Source organism: Magnolia sinica, chromosome 7 (genome assembly GCF_029962835.1).
Source record: "Magnolia sinica isolate HGM2019 chromosome 7, MsV1, whole genome shotgun sequence".
Classification (NCBI taxonomy): domain Eukaryota; kingdom Viridiplantae; phylum Streptophyta; class Magnoliopsida; order Magnoliales; family Magnoliaceae; genus Magnolia; species Magnolia sinica.
This window is the reverse complement of record NC_080579.1, coordinates 62,583,607-62,598,784: the sequence shown is the minus strand read 5'-3', so window position 1 is coordinate 62,598,784 and position 15,178 is coordinate 62,583,607.

The window sequence follows — 15,178 nt, the reverse complement described above, 5'->3', positions numbered from 1 at the left end:
GTTTCTGCACTTATAAATAGAGCACGATTTTCAGATTTTAATAATTCATTCAAGCAAAATCAAGACACCACTCTGAGAGATAAGTTTGTGATATTCTTAAGATATTTAGTGCTCATTTAATATTCTTTTTAATTTAGCTTTTTGCATTTGATTTTGAGTTCTATATTCTAATCTTATATGAAGAAGGGATTTAAGTTTTCCCCTTTCTAGGAATCAAAATCAAATCAAGCTAGCCCAAGATAATTTAATCTAAAAATCAATTAGAACTTAGAACCTTTTCATAAGTGAGTGTGAACATTGAACATCTACTTCGAATTGGTTCTACCGGGCTTCATCAAAGGAGAACATCCAAATAAATATATTTACATTTCTTGTAAATCTCTTTTTCATTTTTGGGGTTGTGCTAGAAAAATCTCTCTTGCTTTTTTGGTTTGTATGAGGTGATCCAGAAAACTCAGAGTGTGGGGTTTTTAAATTGTGTAAGCCCACTTGAAAGACACAATTGTGAAGGTTTTAGGTGAACCTTGAAAAACCTATTTCATAGTGAAAACCAATATCCACTGTGTGAAGATATTGGGAGTGGAGTAGTTGTCATGCCCCAGACTCGGTAACCGGAATCACAAGAAATCCTATGGCCGGTTCTGGCTGCAACAACCTCCATAGTACCCCATTCTCAGCTCCTGAGGCAGGTTTCGATCCTGGGAACCTACAAGGAGAATTTCCATAATAGTATAATCATTTTCGATGCGAGCATATCCAAGATCATAGTAAGTACATCTAGAAATAACAAATGATACACATCATAAAATTCACTAAAAATTTGAACTTTTACAAGCTTATATCAGGTTCAAAAGGACATACATAAGATAATGGGAAAAGAGAGAAAAGGGTCAGCAACACTAGAGTCCTCAAGCTTAACTCTACTCCATGCTTTGCTACTACGACGCCTGCCTAGAGTCTCTTGCACGCATCAATCATGCATAAGCTTATAGAAGCTTAGAGGGTGGTTGTAACATCCCGAAAAAATCCGTACAGAAACCCGAGCACTACCTCAAACAGAAACCACTTAGGACTGAATCCTTTAGAAATTAACGAGGATTAACTAGCGCTAAACTAGATTACCTATGAAATTAGCACCAATCATTTTAAATATGATCTGCAAGACCCAAAACTTATAGAATCGTTAATGCTACATTACCCTAAAATATAGGATCCAAATCTAAACCCAGTTGCTCTCGGGAACATTCAGAAACTCTGTAACGGAGCTGGACCACACGTCGAAAGTTCGATAGTGATGAACTTTGACAATTATGATCGCCTAGTTGGACTTGACTATCACCTCAAAAATCAAGTCCCGATGATGTCCTGAGACAATTTGCTTGAGTCCGGAGTGAAGAGTGTGAGAAAGGTGAATCTATTTAGAAATTAAATATAAATTTAAGTAATTTGAGTCGTGTCGCTTGCGCGCTGATTATAAGCATTCTGACCGTTGGATTCTAACCCACCAAATTCACCCTCGGTTCAGGGAAGATGGCCCACATATGCCAATATACTTGTGGCCCTGATCGAGTTTCGATGACCGCTGAACTGAAACTGGTCCGCCACGGGCGATCTGTAAACCCGATCGAACTGAAAACTTAACTTGCTTAAGATCCAATATTAGTGAGCTTAAGTCCGACCGCATTCAGCAAAAGGACTCCAGAAATGCTCCATTGGATCGAAATAAGCCCGATTTGGTTATAACCTAAGTATACCATGGCCCTGGGGCCATTTCCACCAGTTTTGGGCCTATATAAGGGTCTTAAACCCTCACTCTCTCATTCCATACGTGTAACGACCTTGGAATTTTTGTGCTAAGCTTTCCTTAAGTAGTTGTTTTGGGGTAATTAGCGCTTTACTCGATTGCTTGTGAAATCGCATCAATCACTTTAAATTGTATCTGCATAGCTCTAAACGTGTAGATTAGTGAGCGCTACGTTACTCTGAAACCTGGGATCCATCGCTAAATCCAGTTGTTCTGGGGAATTTTTGGAAGATCTGGATCGGACCTGGACCGCGCGTCGAAAGTCCGATGGCGATGATCTTAGGCTGTTGCGGTCACCGAGTTGGGCTTGACTATCACCTCAAAAATCAAGTCCATGTGATGTTCTGGGTCGATTTGTTTGAGCTCGGAGTGAAGAGTGTAAGAACGGTTGGAATTTAATATGTTTTTATGAAATCTGAGTCGTGTCGCTTGCGTGACGATTTTAAGCTATTTGACCGTTGGATTTTGACCCAATTTCACCCTCTGATCAGGATAGTTGGCCCAGGCATATCCTAGTGCTTGTGGACCTGATCGAGATTCCGTGACCGTTGAATTGAGTGTGGTCTGCCACGGCTGATTTGAAGAGCCGGTCGGTATGAAAACTCAGCTTGACTTAGATCCATGGTCAAGGAGCTTAAGTCCGACCTTTCGTGGTTATAGGCCCACCAGAAGTGCTTCGTTGGATCGAGAAAGGCTTACTTTGGTTATAACCTAAGTATACCTTGTCCCTAGGGTTATTTTCATCAAGAATAAGCCTATTTATAGTCTTAAACCCTAGCCCTCTTTTTCACACGAATTTTCTCTAACCCTAGCTTGGAAAGAGAGTGAAAAAGAGAGAGAAAGTGAGAGAGATAAGTTGGTGAATCATCTTAGTTTCTTTCCTGTTCTTCTTCATCTTTGAACCTTCACTTTGAATCGTTCTTCTGACGGTTCTGAGTTCTTTTGGGGTAAGTTAACCTAACCCTAACCTATGTTAGAGCTTAAATTAGTCTTGGTGTTGTTGTATCTCATTTCCATCATTGTTTTAGGGTATTCTAGCGCCGTTGACAAAGACAACTCGTCTAAATCAGTTCGGTGTTCATTCCTTGCTTAAGGTGCGGACTTTAAGTGTATAAGTTATGGTTTTCAAGGCTTTCAATCCCAGTTAGTGATTTATTCTTGTTATGGATGAGATTTCACATGCCAAATGTTGTGTTTACATTGCTTTCCTGATATGCATGTGTTATATTGAGATTTGTGTATTCTATGTGTATTTATAAAGTACCGTATACGTATAAAATATGCACTTATGTTTGTCATGAGTATTTGTCAAGTATGTATGCTAGATGCGTGTATGACAACTCCTTGGTGAAAGGAATTGTCTAAGTGCATGTATTTCAACATACGTCATGTATGTTGTTCCATGTATGCTAAGTGTTTGTAGAAATGCATGAATGATCTAAAGTGTAACTGATTACACTAATTGCGGGTGTCGAGAAGTGATTCTCAACACTCCTATTGATGTGCATGATTTCCTTTATGCAAGTTACATTCCATGTTATTTAAATTCAAGCACTACTTATGCTTACATTTATGTTAAGTTGATATTCTTCAATTGCCTATGTACCATGATTTGAGTTGTTGTTCCATTACTGTTTTACATTCCACATGAATATCTGTTGTAGTGTAAGGTGTTTGGGACTATGCCTTAGTCCAGGAAATCGGTAATTGACCCTATGTTCGTGGTTGAGATTCCTTTCGCCACGTAGGACGTATTAGACGAACCCGAGCCGTATTAGAGTTGTCAGCAGTGGTTTGGCCACGCGGAGTGTTTGCGCACTCTATATCGTTCAATTCAACGTGCGCTCGTGCTAGTCGAGTTCGTCAAGTAACCCGATTGTCCGATGTATGTTTACTATGTATGGACGCTATTGCTTGAATCTAGGGTACCGAACTTACCAGTGAAATTCTATTAACTATGGTATTTGATCCGCCAAGACTCATGAGCCAGACATGGTGGTATGGGACACCGTGGTCAAGCTGTCGGCCTACGCTGGGGTGATGAGCCTCCCCGTAGTGACCAGTGAGCAACTAAACTCGTGAGCCGATTATGGTGGTATAGGACACTATATTCGTGCTGTCGGCCTACACTGATTGGTGACGAGCCCTTTGTAGTGACCTCGAGCATACCTAGATACCGCATGGAGGTGACGAGCCGAACTGTGGTAGTAAGGGCATGAAAGGCGTGCATTGATTGGTGACGAGCCCTTTGCTACGACCTCAAACATATGATCGTATGAGATGTCTAGGATTGACGACCCTAGTATGGATCACTGTTTGGATGGTGGCATGAGGAAGGTATCTTAGCTTCCCAATCCTGCTGTGTGAAATGGACTAATAACAACTTGGTAATCATATCCATGCACCGCATTTGCATGTGCTTTGTAGATGTGGCGCACTTTGAGGCGATGTCATGCGTAATGTAAGATGAAGACGCTGAGGGTGTACGCGTGAGGGCATGCATCATATTGCATTCATCCTTGCATTAACAAGAGTACTTAGGATTTATTTAATTGTCCTGCTTTATCAGTACTGTTTGATTGAACTGATAACATGTTAACCAGTGCCTTATTGTTCCACTGAGTTGATCACTCACTCCACGTTCTGGGGCGGTGTTAAACACCCACCAGACTCTGTCTTAGGCTCTGATGTTGCAGATGTGGATGCGACTTCTAAGGCAGAGCGGGAGCTGGATGATGATGAGGCTGCGTTCTCTTATATGTAGTTTTTAGACGGGTTCTAGCGAGCCTTGGTCTGATGTGCGGGATTGTGGGATTATTTTTGGGAACTGAAATAATGTAATTGATACTTATAATTTTGTTAAATAACACTTCCATGCGATCTGGCTTGTTTATGTACTTCAGGGATTTACACTTGTACACATATTTTTCCTATAAGTCTTCTGCTTGCTTTATTCACTTATCCCTAAATCATATCTGTGTTTTGGCTTAATCTATTCCATGTTTAATGCACTAATACAGTCAACATACATCTATCATTAAATGTGTTGCATAAGTGATGTTTTGGAACTCGGGAGCTGAGTTTTGCTCGACCCTCGAATTCCAGGGCATTACAATACGAATTTAGAAAACCTATGAGAGAGAAGAGTGCAAAGAGAGAAGGAAAGAGAGAGGAAGTGAGAGAGAATGTGGGAGAGAGCTCCTGGGATTCCATCCCAACGCTCCACGGGCTTGGCTACCACATCTGTGTCGCTAATCTGATGATTCTGACTCCGTACTTGGGTAAGAAATCCTAACCCTAATCCATTATAGGGATTTAAATAGTGTAATAGATGAAATAGCTAACCTATTTCGTACTGTAGGTTGTCGTTGTGCCATAAACGATGTATTAACATACGAATTAAGTTTGTTACGTGTCTACCAGCGTAAGGTGTGGACTATATACGTATAGGTTATGGTTTTCATGGCTTTCAATGTCAGATAATTATTTATTACTGACGTGGATGCCATTTCACTTGTCAAATGCGATATCTATTTCGTTTTACGTATATGTATAACCTATGCTATAAATAGAGTGATTCATGTGTTTGTTGAAATGTTTGTATACATTTGAAATCTGATGTTGTGGTTGCCATGATTAATTGTCGTAGGAAGATGACTGAATGTCTATTCATGCTTGCCATTGAAAAGTGTTTGTGAAAATGTCTGGATGAGTATAGAATGTCTATTCGTGCTTGCCATCATTGACTATTTTGGGTATATGATCGTTGTGTAGACGACACTTCTTTGACGAAAGGTTTTGCCCAAATACGTATTACAACCAACGTATGTTATATATGTTGGAAGGTGTAGTCCAAGTGTTTGTAAAAATGACTAAATGAGTTAGTAGTTAGTAAATTGTGATTTGTAGGGAGTTGAGATACGAATCCCAACTACCTTAGCTGTGTGTATGATTTCCCCCATGTACTGTATACAATTCATGTTTAACTGAGTGTATGATTTCTTCCATGTACTATATAAACATGTTTGAGTTATATTCCATAGTATGCTCAAATGATTGTAGGATTTGACTTAACTCTTCATTACTGCTTTGATTATCTCATATGCTTATTTGTTATGATTGTACGTGGTTGGGACTATATTACAGTCCAAGTAATCGGTAACAGGCCTCGAACTGGTGGCTGAGGTTGTTTTCGCCACACAGGATGTGTTCGACAAATCCGAGTCATACTCGGGATGTCGGCAGTAGTTAGGCCACACGAAGTGCTTATGCACTTCATGTCGATCAACTCAACGTGCGCTCGTACTAGTCGAGCTCATCAATTAACCCGATTGACCCAATTGCTGATTTCCCTTTCTTTTCTTTCCATTTGAGCACTCAAATCCCTACTTTGAGTCTCAAATTCGTGTAAACCCACTAACCCATCCTATTTCGTCATTTTTTCTCTTTATCCCCTTTCATTTGAGCCTTTACACCCTCCTTTGAGGCTCAAATCCGTGGAGACCCAAAGATCCCATCCCTTTTCTCCCTTTTCTTCACTTTTCCATGGATTTGTTTAAGCTTGTTATGGCCATATTTTCCATTTCCACCATTCTCTCTTCATGTGAAAGAAAAAGGCTCCTGCGGAAGAAGCTGGGCCTAGTCACCCCACTCGCTCGAGGAGACCGAGAGGCGCTGCCACGAGTACAAGCGTTGGTCAAGAGTTGCAGACGAAGTGGGATCTAGATTCCCATGCTCCTATAGGAAGGGCATTGTTGGCGGAGCTATCTCATGGAGTCTACGAGGGCCGTAGGGTCCTTTTTAAAGCTCATGTGGATGCCCGACTATTTGGAGAATACCTCTTACTCGAGCGCCTGGAAGAGGCCAGGTGAGGTCCGCTATTTGAGGGCGAGTACGGTGCAAATATGGGCACTGTCTGAGCTTTCTATGCCCACATTCGAGAGCCTACGCTAGAGCCATTGCAGTTCAAGATCCCTTGTGGAAGAGATCGGGAGGCCACAATTAATGTTGGTTTGATATCTCAGCTTCTGAATGTCCCACTTGGCGATGTTCATGCAAGTGAGAAGAATCTGAGTAGTGCACATGAAAGGGATCGTCGCACACAGTTCCTTTATGGTCGTCTAGTTGAATGACAGCCTAACAAAAGCCTTTTAGCGACCAACATAACGGACGACTTCCGCCTGCTTCACCACATCTGCACATTCAACGTCTATCGTAGGTGGAGCAACCGTAGTGAGTGCACGCACCTGATGGTGGATTTCTTGTATTAGGTGGGGTAGGGAGAGAAGCTGTGTGTGCCTACGTGTGTCTTGTGACAGATAGTCCTTATTGTACGTTCGAATAGAAGGACTGAATCGCTTCCATTCGGCCGACTCATATGCAAGATTGCACTCGAATTTGGCTACAGACTTAAGGAAAAATTACTGGCGCCGATCCATTACATCATCAAGACTACTCTGAATCAGATGGATATCGGGCCACGACAGTGACAAGCCCTACTTGAAGAAAGTGAGAATGAGACTGAGAGTGAAGAGGAAGAGAGTAATGAAGAAGCTGGAGCTGAAATAGAAGAAGAAGAAGAGCAGGATGAGAAAGAAGAGGAGGCTCAGGATACGGATGAGAGCCCTCCTCCTGCGACTCGAGAGCACAATCCTGATCGGGCTGATAGGGAAGCCCGTTTAGTTATACTTGAGGAGGGCTAGACCACCTTACGACAGGATATTATCGATCTGCGAGGCCTCATGAAACACAAGTTTAAGAAAGTAACTGGCACTTTAAAGTCTATCCTGTGCTGCCTGCAGGATAAGGGTGACCCTCCTCCATCGCCAGATTTCGACGAATAGCTGAACCTGTTGTCGTCCTTTATTTTGTGTTGTAGCTTGTCCTTGTGTGTAGCCTTTATAGGCATAGTAGTTTGGTAGTTATTTTAGAGTTTGAAGCCTTAGTTGTGTTAGCTCACATGCATTCTCTGTCGTGATCCATGTAATACTGCAGCTCGTGTATTGGGACAATTTTGTTAAATGAAATGTATGATGTTTCTTGAGTTGAGATGTTGAATGCTGTGTGGATGGATTATGTGTATGCTAAATCTCGCGGGTTACACCCTCTGTTGTATGTAGGGTATGCCACCTAAGGGCACGAGGACTTCAGCCTGTCTCTCTTTGGGCGAATCGCTTGACGGGGCCTCTCCCCTAAGCGATAGCCATACGAACCCCCATTTGGGCCCGTCTCACTCTGATTTTATGCCGGATTCTCAGCCGGCTACTGGCCTCGCTGCTGGGCTAACCCCTATGACACCACCTCTGGTACCACCTATCACACCGTCGGTTCACGAGCACAATCGTGCGTCTACATCGACGCCGCATGCATCTCAGTCCGCTCCGCCTCTTGATAGGCTAGAGCAGATGATGCTGTTAATACAACAGTAGCAGATCCAGCAGCAGTAGCAGCAACAACAGTTATTGACCTCCATGGCTAGTATTTTTGCCCAGAATATGAGTGTGGTTCTGCCTGCATCATCTACGCACCCTGTTGGGAACATAAATACCAACGGACTTTTTGAGCGCTTTCAGCATTTTTGTCCTCCCACTTTTGTGGGTACTCATGGACCCAAGGAGGCTGATTACTAGCTAGATCGCATCTATAAGATGTTGAAGCCGTTACACTACAATGAGGCAGAGCAAGTCGAGCTAGCCACCTATATGTTCGAGAAGGAAGCTGGTTTATGGTGGGACAGCATCCTACGAACAATTTCTTTAGGACATGTGTGGATGTGGAATGCTTTTGAGACACGCTTCCATGAGAAGTACTTTCCCCTCACATACCGTGATGAAAAGGAGGGTGAGTTTCTCCACCTTCGGCAGGGAGGGATGACCGTGTTAGAATATGAGAACAGATTCATGGAGCTGGCCAGACACGCTCCTTTTATCCTAGCTGATGAACCGATGAAAATGCGATGTTTTTTAGATGGGTTGCGGCCCGATATCTGCGCTCAAATGAGTTGCGCTAACATTCTCAATTACGTTGAGCTAGTCAACTTGTCTCTATAAGCTGAAAAACATAGTGACGGAGTTTTCTAGACAAGCAACTCAATGGGCCCAAGGCCTTGTCCTGAATTGTAGCACCGGCCAGTCCTAGGTAAGAGGCTACATGTAGACTCGCCTCCCAGGCTCGTGGCTCTATCGACCCAGCAAAGTCGAACGAAACATTGGTGTACATATTGCAACAAAGGGGGACATACTGACCTCTTCTGTTTTACCAAGATGAAAGACAATGGTATCACGCCACCTCAGAAGATCGCCCGTCAGCCACCATGTGGCATAACGACTCCTCCTCTACGATCTGTACAACCAGCGCAGCCATATTACCGATCGCCTGTACCTCAAAATAGGCCACCTCAACGACCTGTGGCAGCCCAACCAAATCATCCTCAACAAGCTCGTGTGCATGCACTTGTAGTTGAAACATCTGAGTCAGCAACCGCAACACCTTGGACCTTTGGGGTCACTGCCCACATTCAAGGTACACCTGTTTTCCTATTAGTAGACATTGGCTCCACTATTTTGAGAGTGTCATGCTCTATAATCAAGCGTTTAGGGGTTGAACACTACCCCTATGGGTGTGTTGAGAGTCCTTACTGCAACAGGGATCTTCTCTGACACTACCAAACTCTGTTAGGTTTGCCCGTTAAACTTAGGAAACAGAAAAGGTGCGCATTGACCTGATAGTCTACCCGCTCATAAGTGTGATGGGTGCTTGGTGGGCTATTAGCCACTGGCACGGGGTCGAAGGAAACTAATCTAGGTTATACTTAAAGTTAGGTCACTATGTAGGAGCTGGATCTTCCTTGGTAGGTCAATAACGAAGTCGTCGAAGGAAAGCAACTAAGATCCAAGTATTAAACCAATTCATATGAAAGAATAGGCCTAATGATGGATTAAAAATAATATGGTAACTAGAGGTAATAAATAAGGGAAGGGTTGACAAATATTTATATGTAAACAAAATCTCCAACTTCGAGTTACCAATAGACTGGTCATACCTTAGTTTAGAATTCAATGTCTATTTAAGAATTATTTATAGTCATACTAGGAATTATCCTGTGATTAAATTTGATTATACGTAAAGATATATATGTTTTTTTTTTTGTCATTTTTTGGTACAATTAAATTAGAACCCTTAGGTAGTATTGGGTTTTATAGTTTAATACTCCATAAGCTCATTTTAGAGGTGGACCATAGTAAAAGATTATAAGTTTCTTATTCCCTTGTAGATTCATGGTTCATACCGCGTCGAGGACATGTCCCTCTTCTTTCCTATCCCGCGGCCTTATGGCGCTAACATTCCAAACTGCGGGTCCTGGCCTGGCGCCTACTGCGCGGAATAAAAGTGGCCCTGAGCTGGTAGGGGAAGTAACCTGGAAGACTGTGGGTCTTGAGTCTGTGCTTGTTGGGCTGCTATACACACTAGACCTAAGGACCGGACATACGGATATCCCCTCTGTTGGTGCAACAACTGCTGTTATCTCTATTGCTACTGCCTCTGCTGCTGCTGTCTCTGCTGAGGAGGTCTACCTGGCTACCTCTACTACTGAGGAGGAGCCCTAGGAGTGGCAGGTGGAAGCTGTGCTCTCTGCTGCTGCTGCTAAGGAGGACGAGGAGGGGGCAACTGCAGTGACCTTTGTTGCTAAATAGGGAGAGGTTACTCATGCCTTCGATGCCCAACCTGTCTACAACCAAAGCAAGCACTAGAAAAGGGGCTGAAAGATGAAGCGGCTAGCAGTGCTGAAGATGATGATGAAGCTACTATCTGAATTACAAGCTGCCGAAACCCTGATTTACCCCTCCATCTCTGCTAACGGTGCTGCCTGGAACTGCCGGTTGGTGCTATCCTCTTCCGGTCTCCTCTGAAACTTTGCTCTCTCGACCTCTAGGTCATATAGCCCAGTTCTCCTTATAAACTAATGCCTGATGAATGACCTAGTCAAACGTCTCCAAACAATGCCCTACCACACGACTACAAAGGGCAGGGCACAAACCAGTTACAAAACGACAGGCCCTCATCTTCTCATCGCTGGTGAGATGAGGAGTAAATCTAGACAAGGCCAAGAAACGGGCCTCATATTGAGATACGGTCAAATCTCCCTAAACTAGGGTCTCAAACTCGATAGACCACTGGATCTGAACGTGCTCGGAGAAGAACTTCTGGTCGAAACGGACCACGAACTCCTCCCATGTCCAAACGAACTGAGGTCTGACCATCCTAGATACGGATGACCACCAGTGACGGGCCTCACCCTAAAGAAGATAGGTCGCAAGGGATACTCTTTGATCGGCAGGACACTGAATAGTATCAAAAATCCTCGCTACCTCAGTGCGCCATGCCTCGGTGGCAGAAGGGTTAGGGTCACCACTAAACCTTGGAGGATCATGCTGCCAGAACTCTCGAGCTATTGCACTAGTACATGGTAAATTAGACTGCCTAGAAACCTCGGCAGTAGCTGGCAGACAAGTTTATAATGCGGTGGCAATAAGCTGCATCAGCTACTGGAAATGTTCGACTCCTATAGGTACTGTCGGAAAGGCAGGGGCAACACTCCCCTCAAGCAGAGGCATGGGTGCGACAGGCGGAGCAGTAGCCTCCAAAACTGAAACAACATACTGAGGAGGGGGAATAGGTGAGGGAACCAAAGCGAATGGAGGTACACGCGCTATGGGCTTAACTGGGGTAGTAGGCCGGATTGGGACCTCAGGAATCAGATCTTCAATAACAGGAGCAGGATGAACTCGAGTAGGATGGGTATTTCGGGCGCCTCGTCCACGAGCACCAGACTATGGGTGCCGCGACCTCGGGTGCGACATCTAGGCAGCATCATTTACAAAATAATGACGATGCGAAGAATCAGGATAATTACAAGCTCAATACGGATCGAAATGAAAGGTCTCGGGACACTACTTGTCCTATGCTCTGAGCAGACATGCGATGTTATCCCGAGTTATATCAGAATTACTTGCTATGCTCTGATACCAACTCCTGTCATGCCCTAGACTTGGAAACTGGAATCATAAGAAACCCAATGGCCGGTTCTAGCCGTAACAGCCTCCGTAGTACCCTATTCTCGGCTCCTGAGGCACGTTTCGATCCTGGGATCCTATAAGGAGGATTTCCATAATAGTATAATCATTTTCGATAAGAGCATACCCAAGATCACAACAAGTATATCTGAAAATAACAAAGGATACACATCATAAAATCCTCTAAGAATTTGAACTCTTACAAGCTTACATCAGGTCCGAAAAGACATACATAAAATAATAGGAAAAGAGAGAAAAGGGTCAGCAACACTGGAGTCCTCAAGCTCAACTCTACTCCATGCTCTGCTACTACGACACCTACCTAGAGTCTCTTACATGCATCAATCGTGCATAAGCTTATAGAAGCTTAGAGGGTGATATAAGTGTGTGTTAATGGTGCACAGAAGAATAGAATGAGGTATAAGGAAAGAACATTCTCAATGAGAATATCACTAGCCTTACCAAGGCTTATCATGAATACCATGCAATGAGTACTAGGCACCATACTAAAGCAATGCAGGAAGGGGCTTACATAGCCAATGCCAATGCGATGTAAGTAATGCCAGTGCTCATATCCAAACCACATATCAAGTACATTTCCAATCATAAGGAAATCACCGGGGTCCATTACACTACTGAATGACTGCCGCTTTACAGACCCCGCACAATCAAACGAGCGTAAGAGACCTCACTACCCACCTGTGGACAGCTAATCACCAGCAAGGCTTGACTGTAGCGGACTCATTCACGAGCTGGTCAGGCTCAGCCTAGCAATGCCTCCTTTCATTAGGCGAATAAGGCTACACCCTTATCCAATTGACTACACGATAGTGGGAGTCGTGGCCTAACGGTATAAGGCCCTCATGCGCTCATAATTTTCACTCAGTCACGACATTGGAGCAGATCTTTAGTACCATGCAAGTTTTAAGAATTTCACTGATGGGCATCCTATGCACCCGGTATGCTCAAGTAATATTTCTGGTTTCCACACGTACGGCCACCCATGAATGTCCTTGTGGAGGCATGGCCCTGATGAAGCAAGGGCGGTATGATCATGAAATGTAATGCCAATGCATAAGTCACATATACAAACATGCACTAGCTGCAGGCACATGAGGTGCACGAGGGGAGAAACTTCATCCCTCAATGACCATCATACAATGAAATCAATTCATACAGATGATGCATATGGGTCATAATAATGTAAGTGCGCTACCTATAGAATATGGAATCCTTCATCCTAAGGAGGGTCAAGGGTAAGTTATAAAGACAAGTACTCTAAAAGGAAATGAAGTTCTCTTAAATGGGGGCCCAACAATTTGGGATAACCCACAAGCTAGGGGAGTCCTAAAACCTCAAGGAGGAAACGAGCCTAATAAGGTCCAAGGTGGGCCTTTAACCACCTATAAGGGCCTTAGGGGCTTACCTTAGGGCCACCGAGGAGGACATCTAACCTTAACTGGGTCCCAAAAGGGTAGCCTGCTACGTATGTAAGGAAAAGTCCAAGGTCCCATCAATCCATGGCCTAGTGGGCCATACATTAAGCCCAATACATGGGCAACCTGGTAGGTCCTTAAGCAAGGTTAGGGCCCAACTATAAGGTTCATGGGTTCACTCATTATGGTGGGCCTAATGAGCAGCCCATTATCCCAACATATGGGAAGTCCTTATATTTAATGCAAGTAAGTTGGGCCTCACATCTCGGCCCAAGTATGGATTTATTATAGTGGGAAAGTGAGGGCCCAACTACTTGAGTATTTGGCCCATAAGACCCATCACAATGGCGTGGTAAATATATGAGCAAGGGTCCAACGGGCCTATCAAAAGTTCTAGCCCAACCAAGGCTATAAGGCCCATTAACAAACTAGAAGACTAGCCCAAGAAGAATACGATTGGAATGGGCCTTTAATCTTGCACTAATTAAGCCCAAAAGTAAAATTAGAATGGTAAGCTAACTGACTTAAAACCTCCGCAAATCTAGTGGGCCATACTGCCCCAAAATAGACATTTATTGTAACGCCCTGAAAATCGGGGGTCAAGTATAAGTCCAACTCCCGAGTTCCAACGCATCACTTATGCAACATAGAAAATGATGATTAATGTTGTCCATATTCGTGCATTTAAACATGAATAAGATTAAGCCAAATCAGCAAAACATAATCCAGAGACAGTTATAATACGCAAGCGGAAGACTGAAACGGATATGTATAACTATATAAATCAATCTAAGTCCCCAAAGTATGTATGCATTGCCAGGTCAATAATTACATGTATTGTTTCAAAATACAAAATGTCAAAAATATATTTGTCCACTACAAGTATAACCCTGAAGCCCAGTGGATTCAGAACGGTCTATGAGAACCCGCCTGAATACTGCATGTATGAGAATGCCTCCTCATCATCCTCAAAGTCTGGCTCTGCTTCGCAGGCAATGCCATCATCTCAACCTACAACAGGGTCTGGTTGGTATTTAAAACACCGTCCAATAATGTGGGAGTGAGTGATCAACTCAGTGGAACAATAAAGCAAAGGTTAACATGTTATCAATTCAGTCAAGTAGTAATGATAATGTAATACAATCAAACATCCCTAAGTACTCTGATTAATGCAAAAATGGTATGTATAAATGATGCATGCCCTCGCCTGCACTCCCTCAGCGATCTGCATCCAATAGTCACGCATGTCAGTCACTCCCTTATGCACTCTACACATCACTAAACGACACATGCAATGTGGTGCATGAGCGTGATTACCAAGTTTTTTTTAGTCATTTTCATACAGCAGGATTGGGAAGCCAAGGTACTTCCCTTATATCAATTCCCAAACAACGATCCATTATAAGGTCGTTAGTCCCAGTAATTCTCATACGATGTTACGGTTCTAGGTCGCTGCAAAGGGCTCGTCACCTGATCAGTGCGGGCCTAGTTTGTACTCTTATTGCTATGAAAAGGCTTGTCGCCTCTACGCAGTCTCAGAGTACGCTCGAGGTCACTATAAAGGGCTCATCACCTGATCATTATAGGCCAATAGCTCAAATACAGTGTCCCATACCACCGTATTCAGCTCACGAGTCTGTGTTACTCACTGGTCACTACGGGGAGGCTCGTCACCCAGCGTAGGCCGACAGCTCGACCACGGTGTCTCATACCACCATGCCCGGCTCATGAGTCTTAGCGGATCGAGGTACAAAGGTTAAAGGGATTTTCACTAGTGAGTTTGGTACCTTAAATTCAAGCAGTAGCGTCCAAACATAGTGAACATACATCAGGTCAATCGGGTTACTTGACGAGCTCGACTAATA